Consider the following 15760-nt stretch of genomic DNA (forward strand, 5'->3'; position numbering starts at 1 on the left):
AGCATAAATTTATGTGATCTGGATTTGGGAGTCATGAAAGATCCTTTGTAATGTGTTCCACCATTGCGAGAGATGCAAGCAAGCCAGTTCATGATGTGAAGGGGATACCGATTCCACTCATTGCATCACTATGAAATTGATTCTTGCTTGACATATATAAAGCAGTTTGTTTGCTAGACTAACACTCAAAGTCAGAAAGTGGAGCTTCCAACACAATAGAACTTACATAATGCTGCTGACTTTGCAAGTGGGTACGTGCAACAGAGGAGACTGTTGTAGCCAAGAAAGTCCAGAGTCTATTTATAAGAGGATATTGCCACTTTATGACTTGGCAAGAAAATTCTTCTAAGGGGAAGTTTACTAGACAGTGACAGTGTGGTGGCTTCTATGGTCACAGGACAGATTATGTCAGGCATGAATGACTGCTTTTCAGGCAAAGATCAAAGGCACTAAAGAAAGTCTAATGCTGAAATGCACTATAGGATTGGAAAAGCAGAGTGCCTTAGAACAAAATAGTAAATTGTACAAACCCTTAAAGAACCCAAATTCTGTTAAGACTGTGGAGGAAAGTCAACTATCAGGCTGAAAAATGTTTTCACTCATCAAAGCTGAGAGAGAGAGAGAGAGAGAGAGAGAGAGAGAGAGAGAGAGAGAGAGAGAGAGAGAAAGAGAGGTTGAGGAACCAACAATATAGACACACTTTAAAGTTCAGTGTTGCAATTAATTTTATGCCATTTTCAAGGACTGGGAACAAATTGAGAAAAATAGAGACAAACACCACAGTCGCAAAAGGACAAAATTTGCCAGGAACCCTTTATTAAAAACAGTTTAGAATTAGGAAGTAAATAATTCAAATAGCAGAACAAGAAGTTAACTTATATTGCTAATCCCACTACAGGGGAATAACTTTTAAACTGGCTGAGACATGAATGTCTATGCATAGACAAGGCTTCTTGTTGGTCATAGAATCACTGTGACTTATTATTAGATGTCATTTTTCCTATGGCACAGATGAAGATTTGCAAATGTCTTACTTCTGTTCATACAAAGGAGCAGAGAACAAGCCTTAATTGCTCTGTGCATCCTGAGCACTTAATATATTTATAATTTTAGGACTTTATAGTGCTTGTGAGAAATTATTTGTTTTCAGAACAAAAGAAGCAGACATTGATGCTGGACTAGATCTGACAGGATTCATTCCTCTCAGCATGCTGGTCACTGACATCCTGCATCCTTCATGTTCCAGCCCCAGGCACTTCAGTTGCTGTTACTCATCACAACAGGACAGCTCCCAGGACAGCTGTGAAGAATCTGCTGATCCCAATTGGTCCAGTATTTCATACTGTCTCACAAAGGACTCCAATTAAGGCTAGAATTTCTCAACATTTAGAAACTGTACCACAAATGCTATTCCTGTCTTGTTTAACCTATTTCCCCAATTTTATTTGGGCCCCTACAAAGGTGTTATTCACCCCAAATCAGCTGGAAGAAACCTAAAGAGAATGATGCCCCTTTTCCCCTAAGGATCATTGGGGAGGTTTTTGTTTGTTCCTTGGACTACAGATGCTTATTTTCATTGAGAGTTGGTTATAAGTTATTATTGGTTTTATACAGAGAGAAAATGAGGTTGGACTAAGGGATGTCTTTCTTTTCCTTTATCTTTCTTTTGTAGGTATGGAGATATGGGTATGCAGAGCACTGTATATGTAATAATAAATAAATAAGCCTTAAAAAAAGAAAAGAAAGAAGGGGATATAGGAATATATAGGGATGATAGAACAAAAAGTAGATTAGTGAATCTACTCCTGAATTTAAGGCCTCAGTTGTTACTCACAGATAAGGTTATTTTTAATTCATTGGTATAGAATTTTATAATTGATGCAAAATAAGTTTAATTTTGACACATTGGTATAGAATTCAATTTTAAGATTATTCTTCACAAATATTATATATAATTATATATTATATTACATATATATATTTCTACTCTAATATGAAGTATTGTACTAATAAAACCCAATTATAATACAAGATTTACTTTCAATACCTTGAAAGTGATATTGCAGGCTGTTTAGGATAATTAAGTAATAAAAGCTAATTTTTAGTTGATTAAATCATGGTCATGTCAATTACTAGTCTATTTTTATCACAAGAATATACATCCTAGGTTTAACAGATAGATATGACTATATAGATATATAAGGTAAAATAGATAAGGTCTTCAAATGCCTCAGGTACCTACATTTAAAGATGTTTTTCTTGGTTTAAAGATTGACAACAAGACAGGTTAACTCCTGGCAACACCTATCAGACCTTAAAAATGATGAGCATTGAAGAACCTTCTTATGGAGATGGCTTCAAATGTGGCAAACAAGCCACTGGGCAAATTGTTTTTGTTTCTGCCACAGACAGAATTCTGCCTAAAAATGGGCAAGCTTGGATGCAGGCAGATTTGATGGATGGCCCAACTCTGCTAAGACATGGTAAGCTCCTGCCTCACAAATATGTCTAGTACCTAACACAGTGGGTGTGAGGTGATGTACCATTGGGTAGTAAGGAGAAGGGAGGTCAATCATGGTTCATATGTTTGTTGGTTATTTATACTTAAAAAAAAAAGAAATGTTTGTTAATGTTCATTTTCAAATTGAGCTGTATGTTTGTTATTGTCACTGAATTATAGAGGTCCCTTTTATATTAGGAATATGAATCCTTTTGATGATACATGATTTGTACATACTTCTCCCTTCTTTCAGTTGCCTTCATTCTGATGCTTGTGTCTTCTTTTGTTCCATGAGGGGGTTTAATTTTTTGTTTGTACTAATTGTTTTTTTTTTCCCTAGCTACAAACCATTGCTGGATGTAATGTAAAATTCCCCCGAATCCAGTGTTTTCTTTTAGAAATGCTACAGTGTCAAACCTTACATTGCCATATATATTGAGCTGGAAGGCTAAGGATGATGCTCCAAAGTTATAGAAAGTTACAGGTTGTAGAGTGTTCAGGCAGCAAACCACTTCTATCATCTCATTTGGAAAACTACTAACCTGCTCTACAAGTATACTCAGGTAATTAAGTTTTATTCCTTCTCAAGTCTCTGACAGGGATGAAGACCAGATAGTTTAGTCTTAGAATTGAGGTTAAGTGGTTAGGGGTTAAGATGTTTTTAGCTCTAGATAGATATTTTAAGTTGACATAGATGAAATATGACAGATACTGATTTTCATTAAGAATTTTAGACTCATCAAGATAGGAAAGATGTTTTCTTTAAGGCTGCCAAATACAAATAGCTAAAACACTAAAATTTATGTAATTTATATAATTCCTGATTGTTTCATGGTTCTTCTTGCTGTATGTAATATATATGTATATGTATGTAAAAAAAGGAAAGCAAAACAACAACAACAACAACAACAACAACAACAACAACAGTTGAGAAACAAAACAATTGCTCTGTTTCCCTGGAAGACATATGTGTCTCACAGTTGGCTAGAAGCTAGAATAAGCCAGTGCCTCACGTGAACAGAAATGGGGCTATTAGGGAACATTCTTTAACACAAATATTTGAGATAACCTTAAGAATATATTCCTACCATCAGAGTGTGGGATGTACCAGTAGCAGGATTTAATTCCCTCCACGGACTGGTCACTGCTTAGTGGCATGGCTTTTCTTACTTTTTCATTTTCAACAGGAAACTACTGAGTATTTTAGGGATGTGGAAGAGACAGCACATCTTATTACTTTCTAGGTTTCAGGAATAAAGGATACCTGAACCCAAGCACAAGCACCATACAGCTCCTGTGCTTGCTGTATACAGGGAGGACGTGGTAGTGTTTTGTTGTTTATCTGAATTCCAAACTAAACTGAATTTCCTGATATTATATCCTTAGTCTGGCTACTTCACCGTGGATTAACCATGCATGCCGATAATTGAGAGTAAAGGCTTAATATTATTAGGTCTTTGGTTTCTTTCCCTCTCTAAACATTTTAGTTCACATTTTTTCCATGATACAAACAATTGCTAAAGCCATGATAGATAACGCTTGTTTTGGTTTCATCTTAGAAGTCAAGCCAAATACCAAGAACAGAAAAGTCTACCTGGAACAACCAGCGCACCGTGTGTCCCTCCTTTCAGAAAGCATTAGCCTCAGAGATTATTCTCAGCCTCAGAGATACTTTGCAACTGCAGAATTCTAAGCAGCCTTTCATGCTTCATGCTCTTCTCTTTCGACACAGTTAAGTGAAGGATCTAATCCAGCTAAAGATGTTTCTTCACTGATGCGTGATTCAAACTCTTCTGATCCTAGCCAATCCTGAAACTTAAAGCCCCTTATTTTCTCTCGGTTTCTTCATTATTCAAATAATTAGAAAGTATCCCCCTTTGAAATAGTACAATTAGACAATTTATATTTGCACTCACTGTTATTCTTATTTTCCTAAATGGGCAAAAATCTCTTTCCTTGCCATCACAAGGAAATTCTGAAATACCTTAAAATATACAGTAGAAGTAGAGTGCTAGGGTTGATGTCAAAACCTTGAAATCTTCACATGTAAGCTTATACAATTATAAGCACTTAGTTAATTACCAGATATAGCCACAACAATGCATAAGAAATTTCAGGTTCTTTATTCATATTTCAGATAAAAAATTGAGATACAAAGAAATCATGTAGTTTGCACAAGGTCACCCATGCATAAACCAGGTAGCGTGTCTCCACAGTCTACTCCACTAAGTTCTCTCTGTTGTCTGTATAGAAGATTCATTGTCCCGATTTAGGAAATGGAAACAATGAGGTAACAATTTTTAATTTGGTGATTTTCAAATCTACTTATTCACCAGAGATAGCTATGTGGTATAAATTTTTCTATATCTTTACTTCTTTATTTTGTGTCTCTGGGTATGTCCTTACAGAAATTAGTTCTTTTTTACACATATGTTCTCTATGAATATATGTATATTTTATATGTATACTTAGATATAACTTTATTAAATGCCATGGCACATACATCTTTGGGCACATAACTACCCAAAATGATAGATATGGAAGAAGTACATTTCAAATATTAAATATTGTGCAGAATTTCTAAATTTAATACTAAAGTATTTAGCTTTAGTCAGAGTTCCAATAGCAGTGAGTTCTTTCACCTATTTCAGTTATTAATAATGAATAGTGCCAAACTTTTAAAACTCAATGCATGAAAATTTTTTCCGTCTTTTAACCCCATGAGGCTTAGTAAAATTGTATGACCTCATGGATGCAGCCACATCCACATGTCATCCATGAATTGTTCACTCACACTCCTTTCTTATTTTCTTTAGGTTAGTCATTTTTCCCTAGTGAATTTAGTACTTTTATGATAATGGTGATAGCCTTTTAAAAAATACAGGCTATAAATATTTTGTCTTTAACTTATGTAAAAATTTATAGACCCCCCTACCTCTTGTAATCTATGCCACAGAGGTTGTACCTAAAGTGGTTTTCTGAAATAGAAATCAGATCCTGTTATATGTCATCCTGAAGCAATTGGCTATCTTTCCATTGCCAGCATTTTGCTGTCACTCATCATCCACTTCATCTCTCCCTGGGCATATCACACTGTGTGCTCTTCTCTGTCCTTGTTTTTCTGCCATCGAGAGAGCACTCTTGTATACCCTTTAGTAATGCTTCTTTCCTGGAGTGAGGGGCTTCATGCTCACTGCTCCCTCTGCATGAAGTAGCATCAAACCCCCAATTGACTGATGCTGTTGATTGACTAGCTCTCCCCAAATATGTTATCATTTTTTTATGATATGGAGAGGCTTATTATATGAGCATGGGGGAGCAAAGGAAGGGGGGAGCAAGAGATAGAGATAGATAGATAGATAGATAGATAGATAGATAGATAGATATAAAGAGATAGAGAGACAGACAGAGACAGAGACAGACAGAGAGACAGACAGAGACAGAGAGACAGAGAGAGAGAAACAGACAGAGATAGAAAGAGAGACAGAGAGAGAGAGAAAGAGAGAGGTAGTGAGAGAGAGAGACAGAGACAGAGACAGACAGAGAGACAGACAGAGACAGAGAGACAGACAGAGACAGACAGAGAGACAGAGATAGAGAGAGAGACCGAGAGGGAGAGAGAAAGAGAGAGATAGTGAGAGAGAGACAGACAGACACAGAGAGACAGATAGATAGACAGAGAGACAGATAGAAAGACAGACAGAGAGAGACAGATAGACAGATAGAGAGGCAGAGGCAGAGAGAAACAGAAGACAGACAGAGGAAGAAAGGAAGAAAAAAACAAGAACATATGTTAAGTCTTAACCCCCAGTAACATAGACCATGAACTTATCTTGAAGTAAGAGCTTTTCAAAAGTCATTAGGATGGGCTCTAATCCATTATATTCTTATAAAAGAAGATACAAATATATACATGTGCTGCTGACTTAGTGAAAGGGATGAAGACATGTAGGGAGAAGACCTCAACACAGCCAGCATGATGTGTCCATAAGGACCATTGCCAAAGTATAGGCTAGAAGTAAGAAGTCTCCTTTTTAAGAATGGCGGGGTAGCTTTGCCAGCACCCAGAATTCTGATTCAGTCTCTGGAACTTAGAGATTACACATCTTTGGTTCTAAGCCATTTCCATTTGGTACACTGTCCTGGCAGGCTGAAGCCTCTAACAAAGCTCGTTTCGCTACACTCTTAAATCTTGGTGGAGGGGCCCCTCTATTCTTTATCCACACTGCTTAACACATGATTTTATGTTCGGTGAGCACACAGCCTCTAACCATTCTCGATCTCAAAACTTTCTTTCTTAGCATATATCAGTTACAATTAGCTCAGGAAGAAAGAATTTATTTTTATAAATTATAAGATATTAAAAATATTTTACGATAAAAAGAATTTAACAACAACTTATGCTCAAAGATTGGGAAGAAAGAGGTATAAACATAGGTTTTTTATCAGAGAAGTCATTAAATTCAGGAAATTAATGGTGATTTTCACACTTACCTTCAGGGAGAGGATCAACAACTTGCTAAAAAGAAAAAAGAAAAAAGAAAAACATTATAAAACTCCACATCTGCTGCAAGACAAAAAAAATCTGCCTATGAGGAAGTGGGAAGAATTTTTCTTCCTCCTCTGAAGGTTTGAGTCTATATAATGAAGTGGCAATATGGTAATAGGAATGGGGCCTAAAAATTCATTAATGTGCATAAGCAAAAATGACTCAATAGAATTAATGCCCATCATTCAGTGGGTGAAGACACATACTATACTTCTTTTCAGGGAAGAAAGTGCACAGTCCATTCAAAGGGTGAGTATAAAGCTCTCATTTGAAGGAAACTGTACAACTGCACCAACAGCAGTTTGTGACAAGCTTCCTCTAGGCTCTGGAACAAGAGGGGCCACTCTGCACTCTGAAAACAGGCTATCTAATGAAGAGTGTCTTCTGATTAATTTCCTTAGCTTCTTTATTGAAATAGATAAAAATTATGCCTGAACCTATGATGACTTTCCATCTCAGCGTCAATGATTAATGATTAATATTCCTTGGCCATTTGATGAGATTCCTAGAGAAGTAGTTTAAGATCATTGTATTTTGGGGTGAAAATTTTTTATTAGATCAGAAATGTTCAGTCTACCTTGTGCTTTAGGAGACAACTAATATCATAGATGGTCAGAGACAAGGGGTGATGAGAAGATCAGGTGGAACTCAGTTCTAACCTGTTTTTACCAACCTCAACATGTTTAAGCACCTGATATCTCTGTAAAGGAGACAACACTGAAAGAAAAAAACTGCACTGAAACATCCAAGAAGACCCATTAATACTACATTTATATTTATCTGTAAGGGGCTTTATGTCACTTCAATTTTTTATCTTTTTATCTTATATTTCTTCTTCTTCTTCTTCTTCTTCTTCTTCTTCTTCTTCTTCTTCTTCTTTTCTTTTTCTTCCTCCTCCTCCTCATCATCTCCTCCTCCTCCTCCTCCTTTTCCTCTTCCTCCTATTATTATTATTAATTCATATTACATCCCAATTGTTATCCCCTTGCTTTTATTTTCCACTTCCCACACTTCCCCCTCCTTCTTCTGTCCTATTGCCCTCCCCTCTGATGGGGGGGCTCCTCCCCCATCATTTGATCATGGTCTATCAGGTTTCATCAGAGTAGCCTGCATTCCTTTCCTCTGTGTAGCCCCAAGGCTGGCCCCCAAGGGGCAGTGATCGAATCATAGGCATCAGAATTCCTGTCAGAAGCAGTCCCCTCTCTCCCCACCCTATCATGGAACATGAGCTGTCCATCAGCTACATCTGAACATGGGGTCTAGGTACTCTACATGCATTGTCCTTAGTTGGTGCCACCAAACAGTGGTTTGAGACAGATATAGGACTTGGAGCTGGACCTTAGAAAGCTTACTTAGAGTTGTAGAGAAGAGTAGGGAGGATGAAAGGACCCAGAGGGGTCGGGAGCTCCACAGGGAGACCACCAAGGCCATAGGATTTGGACCCAGAGAGACTGGACAAACTGATGTACTGTTTAAGTTTTAAGCAACATTGGTAATAACAATGTGCCTCAGTGTGATGAAAAACTATTCCTAATAAAAAGTTGCCCATTGTGTTTTATGTTGCTGCACAACCTCCATTCATTTTTTGATTCACTCATAGTCTACCAAATCTTTCAAAGATAGTTTGAGCTGAATCAAGAGTTCAGCTGTATGTTTAAGTTTTATAATTGCCAGGCAGGTGGATCTCTATAAGTTCGAGACCAGCCTGGTCTACAGAGCAAGTTCCAGGACAGCCATGCATACACAGGAACACCCTGCCTCATAAAACCAAAAAAGTCTTATAATTATATGTGCAATAATCATCAAATGATAAGAGAAAGAAAAAGTGAGTGACATAAGTATACATATGTAAGTATTCCTGTAATAAAACCAAGAAAAAATGACCAGCTCCTGAGCTCCCCATTTGTGTGGTTGAGCAGAAAGGTTTTTCTGACCATTATGGCTTTGATTGTTATTCTCTTATTCCTCTCTCTCTTACTTTTAGTTGTTTGCATCTCATTACCTGGTAAGGCATGGAAACTGCTAATCATGAGCTCCTAGATATTCCTAGCCATGCATGTACATAATTGTCCTTCCTTCTGTGACTTCTTGGACCACAAAGACTAAAATCTTGGGAGAGATTAGCATGAAGAAGGGAAGGCTTTGATGTCCATGCTTAGGGATTCAAACTGTGTGTATTTGTATCAAAGAAGAGTCTTTGATGTTTTCAGAGTCAGGGATCTGCTACATTTTCTAGCTTAGCTTGACTTTTTAACATTCCTGGTTTATAATTCTGGCTAAAAGGAAAAAACTCTAAAGCTAGGAGATGAGTTGTGGCTGTTAACAGTATTCTACAGCAGGTTATGAAGACACAAATCAGCAAACAGAAATAGAACCGGCTCTGGCACATGAGGTTTGATTGAATTTGAAGTCTGTGAGTAGGAAGAAGAAAGCTGTTTTGTAATGAACTTCAGCCGGTGTGTGGTGGATGGGCATCATTCCGGATGCAGAAACACAGTGTGCTTTGAGTATAAAGGTGGCAAACAGAGGCAATGACCAAATGTCAGTTGGCATCCAATGATTATCAGAATATCTTAGTGACAAGGATTTAGCTGGAGAACTTGTTTTCAGGATGTGAGGAGAAGCCATTCAAAAGGAGGGCAAATCTTTTAAAAAGCCTTCTCCCCTTTACTCTTCCTATGTGACAGTGGGGCATTTGACAAACTAATTTGTATAAAAGAGTTGTAGAAATAGTTGAAAACCTTTTATATATTTGTTTATCTCAAGTTTAGTCTCTTTATTTTAGCATTTATGTTATAGAAGGCTATTGTGCTTTTATTCAATTAGGTTGATTGAAGATACTGAAAATTTATCATTTAAGAAGCTGTAGGTGAACTTTGTCAGTTAAGGTGGCGTGTTAGGTGCCAGTCAGAGACCCAGGACAACTCTGCATAGTGCTGACTACTGTGTTGTCATTAATTCTTCACAGTGAACTGAGCTGGTGGACACTCTTTCAGTACTTCACTCCTGATAGTGGCCTGAGATCTCTTTTCTTAAACCATTTTCATTAGGCTATTTAGATGTATACATTCTACATTTACTTACTTCTTTAAAACATGTGGCAACTTTGTAGCTTATAGTCTGTTACATCATCTAGGAAATGCCTTTCTCAGGGACCTTAGAATCATCTCATTGAAATGTGAGCATGGAAGGAGTAAGTCTCCTTTCTCCTGCATAGTGGGGCTTTGGGAATAATTTCCAGGAATCAGTTAGCAAAAAGAGATCACTCATCACAAAGAAACACGTGCACCTGCAGGAAAAACCCAGCGATGGGCACATATCCTCTAGTGCCTTCCCCAGCTCACCCTTGGACTTCCAATTGGGTTGAATGACGCTCATCTCCTCCTCCCACTGTAGTGGAATTAGATGTCTTCCTTGCCTGTATTGCTTTGTTTCTTGCCACATTTATTTTGACAAAAATGACTAGTGGAAAGGGAGTGGGGAGGGAGTTTTGCATCAGAAAGAAGCTGTGCCCTTGAGATATCCGTCTATTCTAGGAGTTCCATTTATAGAGAGGAGAGTAAGGACCAGAAAAGAAAAGGGGAGCAGAGGAGTGCACTGAAGAAGGGCATGGAATAGAAGTAAGAAGGTTTCCCCTGAGGGAGCCTTTAGAATGGAGTGGTATGCTTGTTGTCTCAATCAAGGACCTTGGGAAAGAGAATCTTGAAGTTTGGTTAACAAGCATTTTGTTCCTAATCACCAACGGGGGTAAGAAACTCATCGAATCCTCTATACAATGAGGGATGTGAGCATGGGGCTTTGCCTCTGGCCCTGTCATGGATGGACAAGGGACGCACTATGAATCCTAATTGGTCAGATGTAGAAGAGTGTTTGTTTTGGATAAACTGCTTCCTGGAACACCAGAGGCCCTGTACACATCAGCGAAGTACTAGTCTTAGCCATGTGTTTACTAAGAACACAGGACAGATATAAAATTCAAGACTGACAGGAGCTACAGGTCTGGCTTGCTGATCAATCTTTGAGCAAAGTCAGCAGGTAACCGGCAAGGTGGAAGAGCCGTGGTGACCGCTGATGCTTCACAATGAACTTCCTATGAGGATGGCTGTTGCCTCCTTTTCACCCTCCAAGCCTTGATTAAGTGTGTCTTATGGCACGCCCTAATGGACCCGTGCAGACAGTGAGAAGATTTACGGAAAGCAGTTTTAGCTCGGCTATGTTGAAGCAGTGCAAAGTCAACCCATGAATGAAATGAAAAGTAAAGGGAAAGCATTGTGAATCGGAAGCACTTGAGCCATGAGAATAAATCCAGCCTAGTGAAGACACCCCAATCTATGAGGATGGAAGTCGTTACAGTGAGAGTGACAGGGTGTTATATGGATGAAGTCATTGATTAGGTGAACAGCTCTGCCCTCAGTGGTATGATGCATCAGTGGTCCTCCCTGCAATCTCAGTCAGACCGCAGCGTTCTACTTTAATCATTTATTTTTCCTGTGTAGGAATTCCAGGCTGGGAGGTCAGGACCTGTTTAAACATCTTGTGATTGCTACTATAGAAAATTGTGTCTGGCTGATAGAACAGTCTCATTACCGACTTGCTGAAAGAATGGTTGAACGAGCCAGTGATTTCTCTTGAATGGTGAATGTGAATGCAAGACGCTAACAAAGGAAAAAACATCGTATGTTTACACACACGCATGTATTTAGAAACCCTTCTATCAGTTATTTCTTTTCACATAAAACATTCACATAAACAAAACTAAAACCAGCAGCAGCAGCAGCAGCAACAGCAACAACAACTTATCCTGTCACTTTGAGTCTGACAGTAAGAGGTTTCAACTTCGTGGGCTATCAGGGAACATTTTAAGGAAGATAAGTAAAGTCGGAGATTTATTGTCAAGACAGAACTCTTTTAAGATGTATTCTTTTTATCATATTTTAATTTCTAAAAATGACTACTATGCATGAATTGAATGTAGTTCACAGATATTCTTTATTTGGGCATGTTGTGAAAATACCAGAATATGTATACACACTAATACAGGCATTTTTTCTGCCCTGTACCACTGTTGCCACTCAGTGACTAAACAATGTGTAACAGGCTCCTGTCCTGGGCATCATGCAGCCCAGACCCCTTTATCCTTCTACATCCCTAATCTAAAACCCTTGTCTCTCTGTGTGGATTTCTTCCTTCCCATGTCTCCTTCCTGCTCTCTTCACCATTTCTCCCTTTAAATGTTTCCTGGATTTATTCCAGATCTTATAGGAGAATCAACTGTGCCTTATTCTTATTTTAATTTTAAATTTTCTTTTGTCGGATACATAAATATTAATGTGGTGTCAAGTGATGTTGTGATATATATTACAATGTTTAAATCAGGTTAAGCATGCCCGTTTTCACAAACATTTGTCATTTATGGTAAAAACTTTCAAGATTCATTTTTGAGTGTTTTGTCATCTACAGCATGTATAGTACATTATTGTTGTCTACAATGACTTTAGTGTGCAGAAGTGTGCTGGAATGTCTTCCTCCTTGCTGCACATACTGATTAACCTGTGTCTCACTCTTAATTATCCCAGCTGAAAATAACAGTAAACCCTGGGAAGGCCTTGAACATACATATATATGTATATATATATACATATATATATACATTCATACACATACATACATAATTATATTTATATAACATATATTATATAACATCTATATAAATAACATACATGTTACTAATACACATATATAAATAATATGAATACACACACATACACACACATATATATATAAACATTATATGTACAACAAATATATCATGTATATATTTGTATGGTTTTTATCTCATGGCACTTTGAGTATTTTTTTAATCTTACAGTTCTTTTGCTCATATATTATGGTTTCCAATTTTGAGTTTTCATGTGATTTCTCTGTGTGTGTGTGTGTGTGTGTGTGTGAATGAATGAGTGGGTCTGCATCTCTATGTATTTCTTGTACCTTTTCTAGAGCTGCTTTTGTTTCCATTCATTTGTTTTGTCCTATTCCAGTTTGAGCAAATTTTCTTGTTGTGTGCTGGAGCATCTTCCGGGTATATTCCAAGGAGTGGAATAGCTGGGTCTTGAGGAAGCCCTATTCCCATTTTTCTGAGATAGCACCAGATAGATTTCCAAAGTGGTTGTACTAGTTTGCATTCCCACCAGCAATGAAGGAGTGTTCCTCTCTCCCCACATCCTCGCCAGCATGTGGTGTCGCTTGAATTTTTGATCTTAGCCATTCTGATGGGTGTAAGATGGAATCTCAGAGTTGTTTTGATTTGCATTTCCCTGATGATTAAGGAGGTTGAGCATTTCTTTAAGTGTTGTTTTAGCTGTCTGTGTGCTTTCTAATGAGGGAGAGAATGAAAGGGTGTAGATTTGGTATGGTGTTCGGTGGAAAGGATCCAGGAGGGATTCTCTGTCACCAAGCGAGGAATGGGGAGCCAATTGGAAGAAGAAATACAACATGGTTCATAGCACGGAAGAAAGCAGATGCCCTGCTTCAGTCTCCTCACCAGTGACGTGCTGCCCAATGGAGGGAATGGCCTATAAGAGAGAAACTGACAGTGTGTGATCAACCTCATCAGGAATTATAAGGACAAGGTACAGCCCTGCATTGACCTCATCAATCCCCTGCGGGCCCTGGCTATGGAGTAGGACCTGGCCCTGCCTGCCATAGTAGTCATCAGGGACCAGAGCTCAGGGAAGAACTCTGTGTTGGAAGCACTGTCAGGAGTGGTCCTCCCCAAAGGCAATGGTATTGTCCCCAGGTGCCCTCTGGTGCTGAAATTGAAGAAGCTGCCTCAGGGAAAGGAGTGGAGAGGCAAGGTCACCTATGATGACGTTGAAGTGGAGATCTCTGATCCCTCATAGGTGGAAAAGGCCACTAACAAAGGTCAGAACCTCATTGCTGGGCTAGGGCTGGAGATCGGTGATAACCTCATTAGCCTGGATGTCAACTCACTGAATGTTCCAGACCTGACTCTGATTGATCAGTCTGGGATTACCACGGTGGCTATAGGCAACCAGCCTGTAGACACAGGACACCAGATCAAGAGACTTATCAGGATACACATCCCAAAACAGGAGACTATCCACCTGGTGGTGGTCTCCAGCAATGTGGACATTGCCACCACGGAGGCCCTGAACATGATGGCTCAGAAGGCGGACCCTGAAGGGGACAGGTCCACAGGGATCTTGACCACGCCCCATCTGGTGGACAGAGGTACTGAATACAAGGTCCTTGATGTGGTCTGGGACCTGGTAAGCCACCTGAAGAAGGGCTATGTGATAGTCAAGTTCAGGGCTCAGCAGGCCATGCAGGAGCAGCTGAGCCTAGCCGAGGCTCTGCGGAAGGAACAAGCTTTCTTCAAGGAACACCCACACTTCAGAATTCTTCCGGAGAATGCGAAGGCCACAGTGCCCTGCCTGGTAGAGAGTCTGACCACGGAGCTCATCTCACACATCTGTAAATCTTTGCCTTTGTTAGAAAATCAAGTAAAGGGGTTTTACCAGAGCGCCAGTGAATAGCTATGGAAGTACAGCACAGACACACCGGAAGACGACAGTGCAAAAACTTTCTTCTTGACCAAAAATAACAACACTTTTAACCTGGATATCAATGCCATAGTTCAAGGAGAAGAGAGTGTGGGGGAGGGAGAATGCCGCCTATTCAACAGGCTCCGAAATGGTCTCTTGTTATAGAAATAAGGAGATCAAAGGGAATTTCCAACAAGAAATGACACGAGTCGCCTTTTCAAGTGTTTCTGGAAACAATTTTCAGGAGTTCTTCAACCTCCACAGAACTACCAAGTCCAAACTTGAAGATATCTGATTAGAACAAGAACAGGAAGCAGACAGGTCAATCCGACTTCACTTCCAGATAGAGCATCGACTGTCAGGACCAAGTTAACAAGGGAGCCTTGCAGTAGATCAGAGAGGAGAACTCATCCATGGCGGGAGCCTCATCACCGCATCTTCAGCCACATCCCCTAGACCGTCCAGTATTTCATCCCGAAGATGTTTGCTAAGCAGCTGCAGAAGAGCATACTTCAGCTCTTGCAGGACAGGGATTCCTGCCGCTGGCTCCTGAGCAAACACAGTGACCCCAGTGAGAAGAGGAAATTCCTGAAGGAGTGACTGGCAAGGCTGTCTCAGGCTCATTGCCTGCTAGCCAAATTTCATGGTTAAGCTGGCTGTGTCCTTCCTTGTGACTCCTGGACACTGATCAGTGACAGAAGGTCCCCATACTGTCCTGGGAGCTATACCACCACCCTTTAGCCCTTGACATGGTGGGTATTGGTGGTAGCAGTCAGATGTGAAGGAGGACTCTGCTTGTTCTGTGATGAGGAAGGGGAAGAAGATCTCCAAAGGCAGGAAGCAGGTGGGTTGATGATGCTACTTTCCTGATGAGACACTGGCTTTACCCTCAGTACCTTTCCCACTCTACCTTCTACCTTTTCAGTGGCCTGCTTTTGTGCACCCTACCAAGAACATGTGTATATGAACAAATGGGCCATCGTCTTGGAGACTGCCTACTTCATTCCTTTTTTTTTTCTCTTAAAAAAAAATCTAACAGGACTTGAGGGAGAGAAAACATGATCAGAAACTATTATAAAGAATCTATTGTCAATAAAAAGTTAAATTATTTAAAAATGTTTTTGCTTTTAAGTTCGTCCACTGCTC

At 39.3% G+C, this 15760-nt stretch overlaps 1 pseudogene across 1 annotated transcript in view; it reads left to right on the plus strand.

Moving 5' to 3' along the window:
• LOC311584176 (interferon-induced GTP-binding protein Mx2-like) overlaps positions 1 to 14779 on the plus strand; it is a 125727-nt pseudogene extending 110948 nt beyond the window's left edge. The window contains exon 2 of the transcript in view: positions 13663 to 14779. The product of the transcript in view is annotated as an interferon-induced GTP-binding protein Mx2-like (transcript). The remainder of the gene's footprint in view (positions 1 to 13662) is intronic.
• The last annotated feature ends 981 nt before the right edge of the window (positions 14780 to 15760 follow it).

This window comes from Acomys minous (assembly GCF_964271855.1).
Source record: "Acomys minous genome assembly, chromosome: 15".
In the NCBI taxonomy this organism is placed as follows: Eukaryota; Metazoa; Chordata; class Mammalia; order Rodentia; family Muridae; genus Acomys; species Acomys minous.